Below are 15,076 nucleotides of genomic sequence, written 5' to 3'. Positions count from 1 at the left end.
GAGTACCAGGCAAACCATTTCAGATTGCTATGGACTGAATGTTTGTGTCCCCCCAAAATTAATATATGTTTAAGTCTTACTGCCCAATGTGATGGTATCTGGAGGCGGGGGTCTTTGGGAGGTGATTAGGTCATGAGAGTGGAGCCCTCATAAATGGAGTTAGTGCCCCTATAAAAGAAACCCACAGATCTCCCTCACCCTTTCTGCCCCATTGCAGGATACAACAAAGTCTGTGACCTGGAACAGGTCTCACCTGACTGCTGGCACACCAAGATCAGACTTCCAGCCTCCAGAATTGTGAGAAATCAGTTTTGTTGTTTATAAAACACTCAGTCTATGGTAATTTGTTACAACAGCGCTAACTGACTAAGACATGCATAAAGGGCCCTAGCCAGGGACCTTCTCATGAAATATTTAACAAGCACAAAAATTTTGCCTAATGTAGCTTCTGTCTGGCTTTTCTCTCTCTCCTCTTGGAAAAACTGTTCCTGCCCCACCCCCACCTGCCACCCCAGCGGTCCAATTTCACCACCAGGTAAGAGAGACCACGTGCCTATCACCTTGAGCTCACTTTCTCATCTCAGGATCAGAGGAAGCCCCTCTTCCAGCCAGGCCCTGGGGCAACCCCTTTTCCAAGGAGCCCACCTGCATCAGGCTCTGTCCTAGGGTCCAGCCCTTCCTGCAAGTGTTCCCTCTGGGTCCCCAGACCTGTGCTCAGTGACTTACTTCTGCCAGCTTCTGTTGCTTGGGGACACAAGGCTGCCTGAGCTGTGTTAGCAACTCACCTTGCTTTGTTCTCTCTCCCCTGGCCCAGTTTTGCTCCAATTGCTTCTGTCTCCATCATTGCTCTTAACAATTTCCCTGGAGTGTCATTTCACTCAGCCTCCTAAACTCCACTTCAATGCCTCCTTTCTCTCCCCTCTTTCTAACCCACCATTCCACTTGGGAGAAAATAACTGAGCTCCTTAAGATGCTGTCCTCCATGCTATTCAACTTCCCTCCATCATCAATGGCCTCTTGATTATAAGAATCACCAATTACTCTACTTAAGGAGCACTACATTTATACAATAGGTACATATCCATGTTAAAGACAGCCATTATCTCATTAAGGGAGGACCCTTCAAATATTTAATGCTTGGAGTCATACTTTATACCATTTCACACCTCCCTTTTGTCCCACTTGGCATCACCCCTCAATCTGCAGTCACTGGGAAAGAGTATGTTTAAGCATAGTTTTAGTGATTAACTATGCACTTATTCAAAATATGATTCTGCATCTAGGGGTGCCTGGGTGGCTCAATCGGCTAAGCGTCTGCCTTCAGCTCAGGGTCCTGAGATAGAGCCCTGGGTCAGGATCCCTGTTTGGCAGGGGAGTAAGCTTCTCCCTCTCCCTACGCTCTTGTGCTCTCTCTCACTCACTCTCTCTCTCAAATAAATAAAATCGTTTTTAAAAATTTGATTCTGCATCTCTACTAAGAATTGCTGGGCAATTCTAAATTCAAAACCTCTGTTTACCTGGAAAAGCACTGAATATGACCAAGTGTTGAATATGCTCAAGAAATATTTGTTCAAAGGATAAATGGATAGATAGATGGATGGGTGGGATGAATGGATAGATGCGTGGGTAGATCCAACACTAAACATTTCTGGAGATGTCAAGATCTCTTCACTTTGTGTCACAGTTCCAAGGAGGGAAGTAAGAAATGAGGGGCATAGGGCTGCTCCAGATCCAGGAGGAGCTGCTCCTTCCCCATGAGGTCATTGGTCATTTCCAGGGGATTTGTCCTATAGAGCTTTGCACAACAAATTAAAGTAATCATCATAATAAAATAATAATATTGCAGTACACTAGCCACATGTCAAGTGCTCAATAGCCACATGTGGTTAGTGGCCACCACACTGGAGCATTTCATCACCACAGAAATTTTATTAGTCAGTACTGTGAGACGAGAAAACATGAGGAAGCCATTTAAGATGCCCTAGAACTCCTTCCATGTGAGTAACATGCTCACATTAGTACTGGTCTCACTCCAGTGTGACCAGTACTGTCAATTGAAATACCATGTCATTTGTACAGTCTAATAGGAAATATATATTTGGTCTTTGTCCCTGGTTCCTGGCATCAATCTCCTAAAACCTTACCCTTGGAATTCCCTGAAAGATAGGACTGTCTTTTGTTATTCATAACAAGCCCCTTTAGACCACACCTGAGTTTATGCTAATGAGGAGATTCTTATGAGTCCCCAGATAGTTTCAGGAAGGGGTTGGTCCAAGGCTCAATTAGAGGGTTGGAATTTTCAGTCCCATCCTCCCTTAACTTCTGGGAAGGGGAGAAGGGCTGGCAGTTGAGTCTAATCACCAATGGCCAATGATTTAATCAATCATGCCTCTGTAATGAAACCATAAAAATCCCTAATGGACAGGTTTCAGACCCGCCAGGTTGGTGAACACATAGAGCTGCTGGGACAGTGCACCGCAGGAGAGCATGGAAGTTCCATTGGCACCCTCCACTTCCAATACAATGCCCCATGCATCTCTTCCATTTGGCTGTTCCGAAGTTGTATCCTTTATAATAAACTGGTAATAGTAAGTAAAGTGCTTTCCCGAGTTCTGCAATTTGTTCCAGTGAATTATTGAACCTGAGAGGGGGCTGTGGGTACTCCCAAATTTGTACTCAGCCGGGCAGAAATATGGGTAGCTTGGGCACCACATTTGAAACTGGTGTCTGATGTGGAGACAGTGTCATGGAACTGAGCCCTTACACTGTAGAGTACATGCTAACTCTAGGAATTAGTGTCAGAATTGAATTGTTAGATACCCTGTTGGTCAGTTGAACACCCACTTGGTCAGAGAATCCGAGAACTGATTGGCATAAAGGAAAAACTCTCTCAGTTTCACTTTTCTCTTTCAATAAAAAGACTGTGGGGGTGTGTTTTGGTGGCATTGTGCCTATAAGGAGGCTGCCTCTGGTCAGGGGGAGGGTTTCTATTTATACACTGTCTGCAGAGCACTTTGCAATCCTTCAGCATGAAGGGTTCCATATGAGTGCAAGGTGTTATTGCAAGGTGTTAACAGTTCCAAATGAACCTTTTCATTTAACTGTGTCAACCTCTGGATTAGCCAGTCTTAACTCAATAGATGGTGGAGTGGGCAGAACTAATGAGTTTTTGTTTAGAATATTTATATGTCTGACCTGAAAATTATGAGAGTTTTTTTCAATTTGAACCAGCGGGAAATTTTAACCTTTTTGCCAAAATACATAGATCATTGAAACCTATTCCTCATTTTCTTTAAACATAGGTAGAATGAAACCCAGAAATAATAATGGCAATGATACTAAATATTCCCCCAGCATTTTTCTTTCAAAAACCTTGTGAATGTATACATAGATTAGCTTGCTCATCCTCCAACATCCCTAGACTTGTTTATTTGAAATGTTAGTGTGGACAATGGGAAAGAAGTGTGAGGTATTTACCTTGTGTTTACTCTCCCCTAATCTCTCTGGAGGAGGGAGGACTTTGCATCCTTGCAGCATCCCAGCAGCATCCAGCAGCATTTCCACCGTGTAGTTCCAACTCTTGGGCTCAACTAATGCACTTATTTCTCCATGGGAGCCTGCAAACACATCCTGAGTCTTTTGAACACACTGCTTCATGGACACAACCAATCTGCTTTCCCTCCTCCAGCATGTGAGATAATCAAATATGTGTATTAATTAGAGTACTCCAGAGAAATAGAACCAATGGAATATATCCTTATATCTATATATCTATATCTATCAATGTCAACATAAACATATATCAATAGAGATAGATTTATTATAGGGAACTGGCTCATGTTGTAGAAACTGGCAAGTCCAAAATCTGCAGAGCTGATAGCTGATGTCCCAGTTCAAATCCAAAGCCCAGAAACTGATGTGGAAGCAGGAAGAGGTGATATCCTAGTTCAAAGGCCACAAGGCAGGAGAATTATCTCTTACTCTATGAACAACAGCCTTTTGTTTTATTCAGGCCTTCTACTGATTAGATGAGGCCCACCCTAATGACTGATTGGAGGGCAGTCTGCTTTACTCAAAGGATTCAAATGTTTATCTCACCCCAAAACACAGAAATACACACAATAATATTTGACCAACTATTTGGGCGCCATGGTCTAGTCACACCAATACATAAAATTAACCATCACACTATGTGTGTACATAAAGCAAAGCACAGTTCATGAGCATCTATCTCTCCTTTGGTGGGATCCAGTTTTCTCAGCCCTTCCACAAACCATCAGAGGAATCAACAGCAGAGCTCAGGCCAGTGACACCCACCAGTAGATTTCCTTATAGGGCCCCCATCTCCATTCATACGAGCTGGGAATCACTGCATGCAAATGGTGGGCTGCTGTCAACACCTTCTGAGGTCCAGTCCCCCGCTGACCACAGGGCACAGCCATCATTCTCATGGCCCATCCCTGCCTGGAATGTGCTGTCCCCTAGAGACTCACTCAGAGTCAGCTCCTCAGGAAACCACACCTGCCCACCTGTCCCACTAAGAGGAACTCTGGACACTCTGTTGGTCTCCATTTAGAGACTACAACGGGTAGGGCTTCAGGAGCATCTGGGCCAGCCCTCTGGCTTTACAGAAGTCATTGAGACCCAAAGAGGTAAGCACCTTGACCAAGATGCTCAGAGAGCTAATGAGCCCTGACTGGAATATAGTCCCTCACGCCCACTCCAAGGCTCTGTCCACAGCAGCATCTCTGCAAACACTGTGTGAGGCTTCCAAGCACTCTTCAGCCATCATTCCTCTGCATTAGGCTTATAGCCACATTCAGAGCACAAATCAGGGATTCTATCTCTTTTGTACCCTCCTGCTGTAGCCTTGACTCCCGCTGAATGCAGTAGCAGGCACTATCTGGCCTCTCCGCATGGGACATATTGGCACTTTCAGCAGGGCAAGCACTCCCCAGACTTTAGGAAAATCAAGAACACTCCCCACACATTCCCAAACACTCCTCCTGGGAGGAGGATGAGCAGCCATGGCTCCCTGCAAAGGCAGTGTACAGGTCCTCAGGAGCTGACCCCAACAAAATCCTCAGAGACGCAGTCCACCATGGCTTTTCCTGTCCAGAAGAGTGAGTCAATGCCAAATGGGGACGGTGCCTGGACTTCATGGCTCCAGGGCGTGGACGCCTGGCCCGCCTCACCCCTCACTGACGATTTGCACCTCTGAGCTCCCTGCTCCCAGCTGGAACGGGCCATACTGATGGATGTGGGTTGTCGGTCCCAGACCACGTAGTAGGTGAAAGTTCTGGAAACTTCACAGAAAAGTCAGTTCTTGTAAAATTTCCAGTGTGTTTTTGTTAGCCCCAAAAGAGAGATCTGTGCGCTCTGGATTGCTCTGGTTCTGCCCATTCTAAAGGGCAGCAGCACTCTTCCTGGTTACTAAAGAGTGTCCCCCATATATAACCATATAACCTGGGTCAGGGCTAAATTGTCCCTAAAATTTAACCTCGGGTGTTTTCGATAACAAGGAGGGTAAATTGATAAAACCAAATGTATCAAAGTCAAAATCATAGATAATGCCAAAATAATTCCTATTGAAGTTTGAGGTATACCATATATTTCTCAAAATGTCGTGGAGCACAGTGTTTAATTCATTGGCGTCTTCAGGAGGTGTGGATTAGGATGGAGGGAGAGGCAGCCTAAGAACATGTGAAGGAAAGGCTCATAAGGACACATTTTTATCCAAAACGGCTTATAGACATACCTCCACTCAGCAAAATGGACTTAGCCTCCTCTGGCCTGACTGTAAAGAATAATGTTCCAGCTCTCACATCATTTCAAGAAGAAAGGATGGTCCTGAAATGTGTGATAACTGTTAACTCTAGGGTACTTTTCAGATCTACTTTCTTCTAAAGAGAGATCATCAACGTGAAGAGAAAGGTTTGACTATCCAGCAAAGCACTACCTACAAATATCCAAGCTGACATTGAGCAGCAGCCCCCAAGCCTGTGAGCTCGCACAGCCTTATTCTTCCAGTAACTGCAGCCCTGCCCCAGAGTCAGTGACTGACTTGATCCTGGGCAGGCCCCCACTGCATCTCCTCTCCCCTCCCATGATATGCTGAGAAGCCAGGTGTCCAAATAAATGAGCCTTGGATTGTAGCATTTGCCAGTTTCCCTGGTGTAAATATTACCACCATATTCAATTCCAAAACCCCAATGGTTGAACCACTGGGTGGCAGAGTTCTTGAATATTTGCCATCCCCTGGCCTCTCTATGACTAACTGCCTCGCATCCCCTACACATTGGCTCAAATGTCACCTTCTCGGGGAGACCTTCCCCAACCATCTCACCCTATATTCCCCATCCCCCTTCTCTGCTTTATCTTCTCCTTGGCATTTCTCATCATATTCACATACATAATTGATTTATTTCATGTATTTTGTCTCTTCCCCACTAAGGACACACTCCAGAGAGGCATGTGTATTGTCTGTTGTTCACTGATGTGTCCCCAGCTAAAGCAGCATCTGACACATGGTCAGGGCTCCACATTTACTAATCAGTGAGCCCCAGCTTTGATTTGAGTATCTGGTAAACAATGCTTTTGTCTCTCCTGCCTTTGCACTTCTGGGATCCTCACTTAGAACCAACTTAGCCACAGCCCAAACCCCAGCTAGCTGTAGATAAAACCTTTGAATTCTGTCATCCAACTAACTCCTCCAAGTAGGAATAAATGGGATCTGTCCAAATGTGTCCATCAGAGATAGAATTCTCCTTAGCCCAGAGGCCTTCTATTTCTAGCTCGGCTGGCAGAAGAAAATGATCTCCTCCCTCCTTAGCAAAAAGGCTTATTTACAAGGGAAATAGCTCACTGTGCCCTGTACCATGCTCACAGGCTCTTCCTCACCATCCTGAGTTCAGAAACAGCAAATTGACACCTTAGCTCCCAAATACAGGGAGAGTCTCCGTTAGTAACAAGTGCTCCTGAATGTATCTGTGGGAACAAAAATGCAGAACCTGGTTTTTATTGTTATCCTCTTTCTTCTAGACATTCTAGAATGCTCTCAGCCTTCTAACTGTAGTTGGATTGTAATAGACGGACTAATTTGGGTTGTTGCCCCTTTGACACAAATTAGCTGCAGATGAGATGTTTATACACAATAGAAATGAATATTAAAACTGTGCAACACTGCCAATAGAAGATGAATAATTGAATCAAGAAATATAAAAACATTATCAGAAAAATAAATTCAAGCTTTGGCTGATGCCATGCCTCCAACAATACTCTTCCTTGGAGGTGACATCTTTGCCCCAAAGGGCATGTTTCCGAATATCCGGTCATTCTAGATGTTACCTCTAAGGCTTTCCCGGTAGGCCATGTGCCTCTACAGCTGTGTGACATTAGATTCCCTGGTTCCCCGGCTTCACTAGCATGCATCCCTGGGAACGAGCAAGAGCACCCCCGCGCCGGCCTGTGCAGGGCCTCAAGGCCGCACCTGCTCCTTGCACTCTGGCCCCGCAGTGTGACCGCCCCCCCCCCCCCCCCCCACCCCCGCTCTCTTCACCTTCGTTTCAGCTTGGCAAAGGATCTCTGGAAGTGCGTCCAGCCCCAAGCACTCCCTCGCAGTCCTCCCTAGGATCCTCGAGGTTAGGCCTCTTCTCATACTGTAATGCCTGGCTGGCTCCTAAGCGCCTTAGCTGCCTGGGCCGGAAGCGGAACAGATTGAAGGCAGCGACATCTAGTGGCTCTACGTGGTATCGAACTTAGTAGATGTATATATTAATGTACATAATAGGGAGCGGGAAAGAAACTTCGAAAGCACGTTACATGTAACCTCAGCAAACTGAGAGTATCAAGACAAAAGCACTGATAGGCCATAACTGTGCTTTGCTTTTGTCTTTCATGCTGAAGAACCTGGTTTGGTTTGGCATTTTCCTCCAACTCCTTGCTTGTTAAAATAATTCGCTGGAGGCAGCAAACCTTCCTTCCACTACAGCAGGTGGGTGTCAGCTCAGGAGCAGGTCCCAGGGGTGAGAGTCAGCGCACAGGAATGGGCATGTCAGAGACAACCACACAGGAAGGAATAAAGCACGGATAGGGGATGATTAGAGATCACGCATCAGGTTTGGGGGTGCTTCATTTTTCTCAGATGACAAGCACTGCATTTTGTAATTAAGGGGACTTTTCCCCTTACTGACCAACATTTCCAAGTGTAATTGCAATTGCTAGGAATCTGACAGAGATAAGGAGGGTGTACCTTCGGCCCAGGACAACGACACAATAATGAATAAAAATGCAGGAATAGAATTTGAACCTTAAGTACAAGCTTCGTGCAGTCTAAATTACCAAAGAGATTTATTACTTGGGTGTGCCAGAAAGTTTAGATACATATGCCCAGCTACCACAAAGAGAATTCTTGATATTTCTCCATATGGATAAGAATATTCATCACATAGTTTACAATTCAAACATACAAAAGTCAAGAAATGTAGAAAACTCATTTTTTACTACCAACTCACTAATGTGGGTTATGTATACTTGGCAATAAGAAGTAAAATCATGCAGTGGCCATAAAATTCTTATATCCATACATAGCTAAGTAATATCACAGGGAAAGCTTGCATCTATGAACTGACCTATTTATGCTGAAATATAAATGGTGCTCTTAAGCCTAGAGTTTTCTTGATCTTGGTTTTGAGGGCTGTTGATCTTAAGGAAGGAAAGAGAGAGTCATTGTGGAAAGCATGCCACATTTCCATACTTATCCCATGACCTGAAGCATCCTACATCCAGCTACCAAGAATTAATTTTAAAAGTATTCTAAAAAGTACTACTGGCCTCTGAGTCTTAGTTACAAGCCTACCAGTAATAAGCACATCAAACTATTTCATAATATTAAGAATACATCCTTATCTAAGGGGAAAAACAAAAAAACAAAAATTACTCAGGAAGACATGACCAACTGAAGACAAGACCAATACAAAATTTTTTATTTAAATCCCTTCTCTGAGATTATCAGTGAGGAAAGAGAGCAAAGTCTACCCGTTGTCTTCTTGACCAAATTTTTACAGCTCTCAGACCAGCTCTCCCCACTCCCGCACAATCACTTCAGTGTTGAGAGTAAACTGGCAAGCAGTCTAATCCCTGAGTGGGCAGTGAGTGCCCATGCCCTGCCATAGAACAAGCAGACGAGGTGTGCCATGCACACATACAAATTATCACATTCACCAAAGTAATTAAGAAATACCTTTATTTAAGAAGGGGGAGATGCTCCAACAGTGTGCTTTAGCTAACAGAAGCTGAACTAGTACAGAAGACAAAAGGATGCTTTAGGGTGGACAGTCGCACCCTACACAGTGACCTTTATCAAGACACTGCCCACTGCCTCTCATCCAGGTGACGTCTTCTTTCCTTCCTCCTTCCTCATCCAGGTGACTTCCTCTCGTGGTGAACTCCGCCCAGATCCCTGGTCCATTACACCATCCCATGGACCGCTGGACACCCTCATTTTGTCCAGAAGAGTTTTATTTTGTAGAGGAGCATCCCACTGCACTTGACCTAGCCCTCTGAAAGGTATTCTAGGGCAGGGAAATATCTGAGTGTGTGCTTCCCCTTGATGTAAAATCAGCCAGAATCATCTCAGAACATAGGAGTCCAAGAGATCATTTCTAGGGAAACAGGCAACTGAAATAATCTGCCAGTGGGAGGGGATTAGCAGAAGGAAAGCCCCATAGCCCAGACATCAGGAGGGTATCAACCTCTTAGGGGATGTAAGGGATTCTCTACCTGTCTAAGAGTGAGCTATCCCACTGGGTATTTACCCCAAAGATACAAATGTAGTGATCCGAAGGGGCACATGCACTCCAATGTTTATAGAGGCAATGTCCACAATAGCCAAACTATGGAAAGAGCCTAGATGTCTGTCAACAGATGGATAAACAAGATGTGGTATATACATACAATGAAATATTATGCAGCCATCAAAAAATGAAATCTTGCCATTTGCAACGACGTGGATGGAACTAGAGGGTATTATGCTAAGTGAAATAAGTCAGTCAGAGAAAGACAAGTATCATATGATCTCACTGATATGAGAAATTTAAGAAACAAGACAGAGGATCATAGGGGAAGGGAGGGAAAAATGAAACAAGATGAAACCAGAGAGTGAGACAAACCATAAGAGACTCTTAATCTCAGGAAATAAACAGGGTTGCTGGAGTGGAGGGGGGTGGGAGGGATGGGATGGCTGGGTGATGGACATTGGGGAGAGTATGTACTATGGTGAGCACTGTGAATTGTGTAAGACTGGTGAATTACAGACCTGTACCCCTGAAACAAATAATACATTATATGTTAATAGAAAAAAATTTAAAATTTTAAAAAATAGTGAGCTATCCCCTTTCACATACAAACACATGCACAATCATACACACACACACACACACACACACACAGTGTCTTAGAACATTGATTCAAGAATGAATCAGAAGAAAGATTTGCCACTGAATGAATCACCAGCATCAATCTATGCAGTACCCAGGGTTTTCCTGGGAGGTCCTCCTTACAAATCCTGGCCAGGCCTGGTCCTGCTTAGCTAATGAGATCACATCCCAGGGCATGGATCCATATCACCACCTAACTGCAGGGGCCCATAGCTCCTCCCTGTCCACACCTACATGCTACTGGATTGCTGGGTCTGCTCCTGCTATTCTCTCTGCCTGGAATGCCCCTTCCCCTTCTCCCCGCCCCTGAAAATCCTACTTCCCCAAGACCTTCTTTCTGCATGGCCCTACTGAACGTTTCACACATGTGGTTATACTGCGCCGTCTGACTGTTGGATCTTTTGTCCAAAGGTCCTGGGGTTCTTAAAGACAGAGGTAGTCATTGTTCTGTGTAGTTGTGACTCCATTTGGAGGACTAAGTTTCAAACAGGGCAGATCCAGTTAGGGACGCCAATGCAATCAACTCCCCCACCTTCTTCCAATGGAAAAAGTCAGAGAGATGCAGCTGTTTTAATCTACCCTAGCCTAGATACACCAAAACCCCCTCTGAATGGTAAAAGGAAAGCTTCAATCTTCCTAGTGTCCAACATCAAAAATGCCCTAAACTAAGCAGAAGCCTCTCCCCAAGAAAAAAAATTCCATTTAATTCAACAAAATGTCACCTGTGCACAAGACACTGGACTAGATTCCCTGAGGCCACATCTGGACACATTCCTGATGCTCTCCACCCAGTCTGTGGACAAATGATGTAAGGGCTGCAATCATCCCATGCATTCCCCCATCCAAGGGATGTTTACCGAGGACTTACTATGTCTCAGGCCCTGTTCCAGGCACTGAGAATACAGCAGGGATGGAACAAAAGCCCCAACTCATGGAGCTCATATTCTAGTTGGAGAGACAGACAATAAACAGTACCAATGAAAATAGAACACACTTTCACATAGGTCCATGCTATGATGGGGTGAATGCAGGTAAGGGGATGAGTAATGCCTAGGGGCAGACACTGTGGTCAGGGGCTCAGGGAAGTCCTCCCTGTCGTGCTAGTACTTGGCCAGTGGCCTGAATGACATGAGGGAGTGAGCCCTGGGGCAGGAGCAATTCCAGACAGAGTTATAAAAACAGCAAAAGGCCACAAGCCTAAAGCAGAGAAGCAAGGAAGGGGGCCCAGCTCCTCCTCCCCACCCCGCAGCTGTGCAGCAGCTCAGAGTGGCCAGTGGGCTCAGCCAGAATGACCAGGCTGCCACCCTTCTGCCACTAAGCATCTTGGTCTGCTGCTGACATCAGGCCTTTCATCATGTCGGGCTTCCTATCTTTAGCTGCAAAAACAGAGGAAACACAGTTTCATTTAAGTCACTGAGCTGGAGTGTTGCAAATGTTTAGCAATAACAAGCAAGTCTGTCAAGCATTTTGTGCTTCCTGACCATCTGATGTGAGTGGTCCTGCTGTGGCTGCCATGGCTAGGACACAGGTCCCACCCTTTCTGCTCCACCTGCCAACTCTGTGAGCCTTGGAGGAAGCCGCCTGAATCCCAGCACCTCCCAGAGGTTTACATGGTACTTTGGGATCCTTCTGGACTTGACATGTTATGTAAATTTAAGTGCATTATCATTAATCTTAGCATGGATTTATCCTTCTTTTCAGGTGCCAGGTTAGTTTAATGATGCAGCTGCTGTGAGACCCAGAAAGAAAATATGAATGCAGGAAAGCCACAGCTCCAGAGAGAGAAAGACTCCCCTAGGCAGGCGCTGGGCTGATTCAGAGCCATGGGAAGCTGTGTTCCTCTGGCCTCCCCCACACCAAGACCAAAATAAAGTTTTCTTAAGCGTCCAAGCCCTTGGAGTTCTCATGATCTGAAATGCAACTTGGGCAATCAGGTGATCACTACGATTGCTCTTTTAACCTCTATTTTACTTTATGAATTTTGTTTAAAACCATAGTATATATCACAAACCATATATATTATCCCATGTATACACATTTTTTTCATTCCTCAAGTTCTAACATACATCATACATCTCAACCAATTTTTCCTATTTTTTATTGAAGTATAAGTAACATATAGTGTTATGTTAGTTTCAGGTGTACAACACAGTGATCTGACAGTTCCATACATTACTCAGTGTTCATCATGGTAAGTGTAGTCGCCATCTGTCACCATCCACGTCTCAACCATTTAGTAGACTGGTAGGACTTCCATTTCCCATGCACTCCCACCCCACCTCAACTACTCTGTAAACACACATGCACACACATGCATGTTTCCATCAGTCAGCGCACAGGACACTTCTCTAGGTGGAACCCCATTCACTCACTCTTTTCTCTCCCCTCCTTCTCCACAGAAATTCACCAGTCCCATTCTGTCAGACTTCATGTGATAAATGAATCTATGCTAAAATGTTAATAATTTTGTCATGTCTTTCAAATAAATTGATAAAATTCAAGCCTGAAAGCTTGAACCCAAAAGCTTAGGTAAAATGGGAATTTCTGGCCCAAAAGGAGCAGGATGTCCTGAGATGTTCCTCACATCATCATCACGCCATGGAGGCAGCAGCCGGGAGGGCCTATGTGTGAGCTGGCCCCAGTCTGTGCCCTATAAAAATTAATCCACTCAACTTCTAGGGAGGGGAATGTGTGAAAATAAAATGAAGTGGGAATTATTTGAGTCTTTATTTCACCCACACTGGCACTCCTGGGGAACGTGCGTGCTTCATGCCTCCCAGTAATCCAGCTTTAGAGGGAAAAAGAAGACTTCCCTCAAGTGGAAAAACCTACCTGTGGCCTTAGTGATTTAGTAGGTGCCAGTCTAACCTGAAATAATAAATACCATTATGATGTCACTGTCTCACTGCTCATTTTTAGAGTCTCTGGACCTGTCTTCCAAAAACACGAGCTCATGAATAGGACTCTGTGGTGCCTGACATGTCGTTTATGGGTCAGCACAGCCACTGGTGGCTGAGTCTGTGGCAAGAGGCTTTCCGAGACCCTCCCAGCAGGTATCAGCATAGCCCTTTTGCCTCTGAACTAACCCAATTCAGACTCAAAGTGCCAAGCTGAAGTTCAGACTTGTCACTGTGAGCTGTATCACTGCCCCCAGAGCTGATCTCAGGTCGGGAAGAAAAAGTCCCCTCTGTCCCTAATTGTGTCTGTGACTTAAAGTGATTTCATTTGGCTCTCAGCCTTCTGTGTATGTGTTCCATGGAAAGTAGCTGCAGATAAAATACAAAAGCCAGATTTCTGATACAGTTTCCACTTTCAAGGAAACATTTCTTTTGGACCATAGAATATGAGGTGTGAAAAATGTCAGAAATCGTTGGGGCAAAGAAGTAGAGAGGGAAAAAAAAATCTAATCTCAAATAACCTTAACTCGTTCACAGGCATGCCCAAAAGGAAGTGGTCAGCTCAAGGTGTGCACAGTGGTTGGACTGAGCTGTGTCCACCGAGCTGAAAGTCCAGGAGAGCAGCCACACCTTTCCTCCTTAACCTCCAGTGGAAGAGCGCCTAGTACAGCACCGTAAATGTGGTGGTTACTTCATGTGTTTGTAGAACACTTCGTTCTCTGCCTCCCTGTCCCAGTCAAGAGTTTTTGAGAGGATTCTCAACCCCTGAAAGAGGTGACTCCCTGCCTCCTTGGCCTTCCACATCTGAGCTGCCCTACTTTCTCTCTTTCTTTGGGTGCTCCTCACAAAACCGGTATCCATCTCCCTGAGCCTTATAGTGACTCATTCCTAAATCTGCCCATTGTCAAGCACCCCTGGGATCATGCACCTCACTATTCTCCTTTGTGGCCACACTGCCCAGCCCTTGACTGGGCCCTCAGCCTCAGCAAGCTCTCTAAAGTTCCTAGATTGAAACCAGCTGCTCTCCCAGGGATCCTCCAGCCCTACCTGCACAAATTAAATCATAAACAATATTCAGCCAGCTTCTGAATTACCCTCCCTAACTGATTTGCAGTGTGCCTCAGAAAACTCTACAGCTAATATCTCCAGCTAATTCAATAGGGTATTTAAAGTATTCCTTTAAATTTTAGGCATAAGTCCTTATTTAGGAAAATAACCCTTTACTCATAACATTGTTTGTATGAGAAAATTACATTTACTTACATCACTTCCTCTTACAAATCTTCAAGAGCATAGCCTGCCCTAAAGACTAACCATATTTGAAAAACAGCCATTTTCTTGTCCTCACTATTCTTAATCTTCTGCCACTTTAGTTCTCTAAGGTATTTCTAAGCAAGATGGTGAAAATGGTAAGTAAAAGAAAACAATTAAAAATTAAAGCTAATGAGAAAATGAAAAAACGCACAGGTAAAGAGACCACTTTGTCAAATCCGTCAAATTGGATTACTGTGAAATAGAAGGAGAAAGCCAGATTTAGAGATTGAATCATGTCACTGTACAATCTATATATCTCCCAAGTTTCAGAATAAAATTCAAGTAACAAAAGATAATATTTAGCAGTTTTCATTATCACTGTCTTTATCATTAATAATATTCTATTTTCCTCTATATGGCAATTTTTAAGTGCAATTTTGAATTATTATGTTTTCTCCCTTATTTTAACAAATTTTGCATGTGTGTGTG

The 15,076-nt window shown here is 44.4% G+C and overlaps 1 long non-coding RNA gene across 4 annotated transcripts in view; it reads right to left on the bottom strand.

Annotated features, from left to right (window-relative positions):
- Positions 1-7,646, bottom strand: part of LOC118014802 — a 38,281-nt gene extending 30,635 nt beyond the window's left edge. For 2 of the 4 annotated variants that reach the window (XR_004680380.1, XR_004680381.1), the window contains exons 1-2: positions 7,559-7,646; positions 3,478-6,987 (exon numbers count right to left, since the gene is read on the bottom strand). This is a non-coding gene — a long non-coding RNA (uncharacterized LOC118014802). The remainder of the gene's footprint in view (positions 1-3,477; positions 6,988-7,558) is intronic. The other 2 variants (XR_004680382.1, XR_004680383.1) reach the window with 2 other exon arrangements.
- Positions 7,647-15,076: the final 7,430 nt, after the last annotated feature.

This window comes from Mirounga leonina, unplaced genomic scaffold (genome assembly GCF_011800145.1).
Source record: "Mirounga leonina isolate KUSES-001 unplaced genomic scaffold, KU_Mleo_1.0 Mir_165, whole genome shotgun sequence".
Classification (NCBI taxonomy): Eukaryota; Metazoa; Chordata; class Mammalia; order Carnivora; family Phocidae; genus Mirounga; species Mirounga leonina.
The sequence above is the reverse complement of the archived record's forward strand: the minus strand, read 5'-3'. Positions and strand labels throughout refer to the sequence as shown.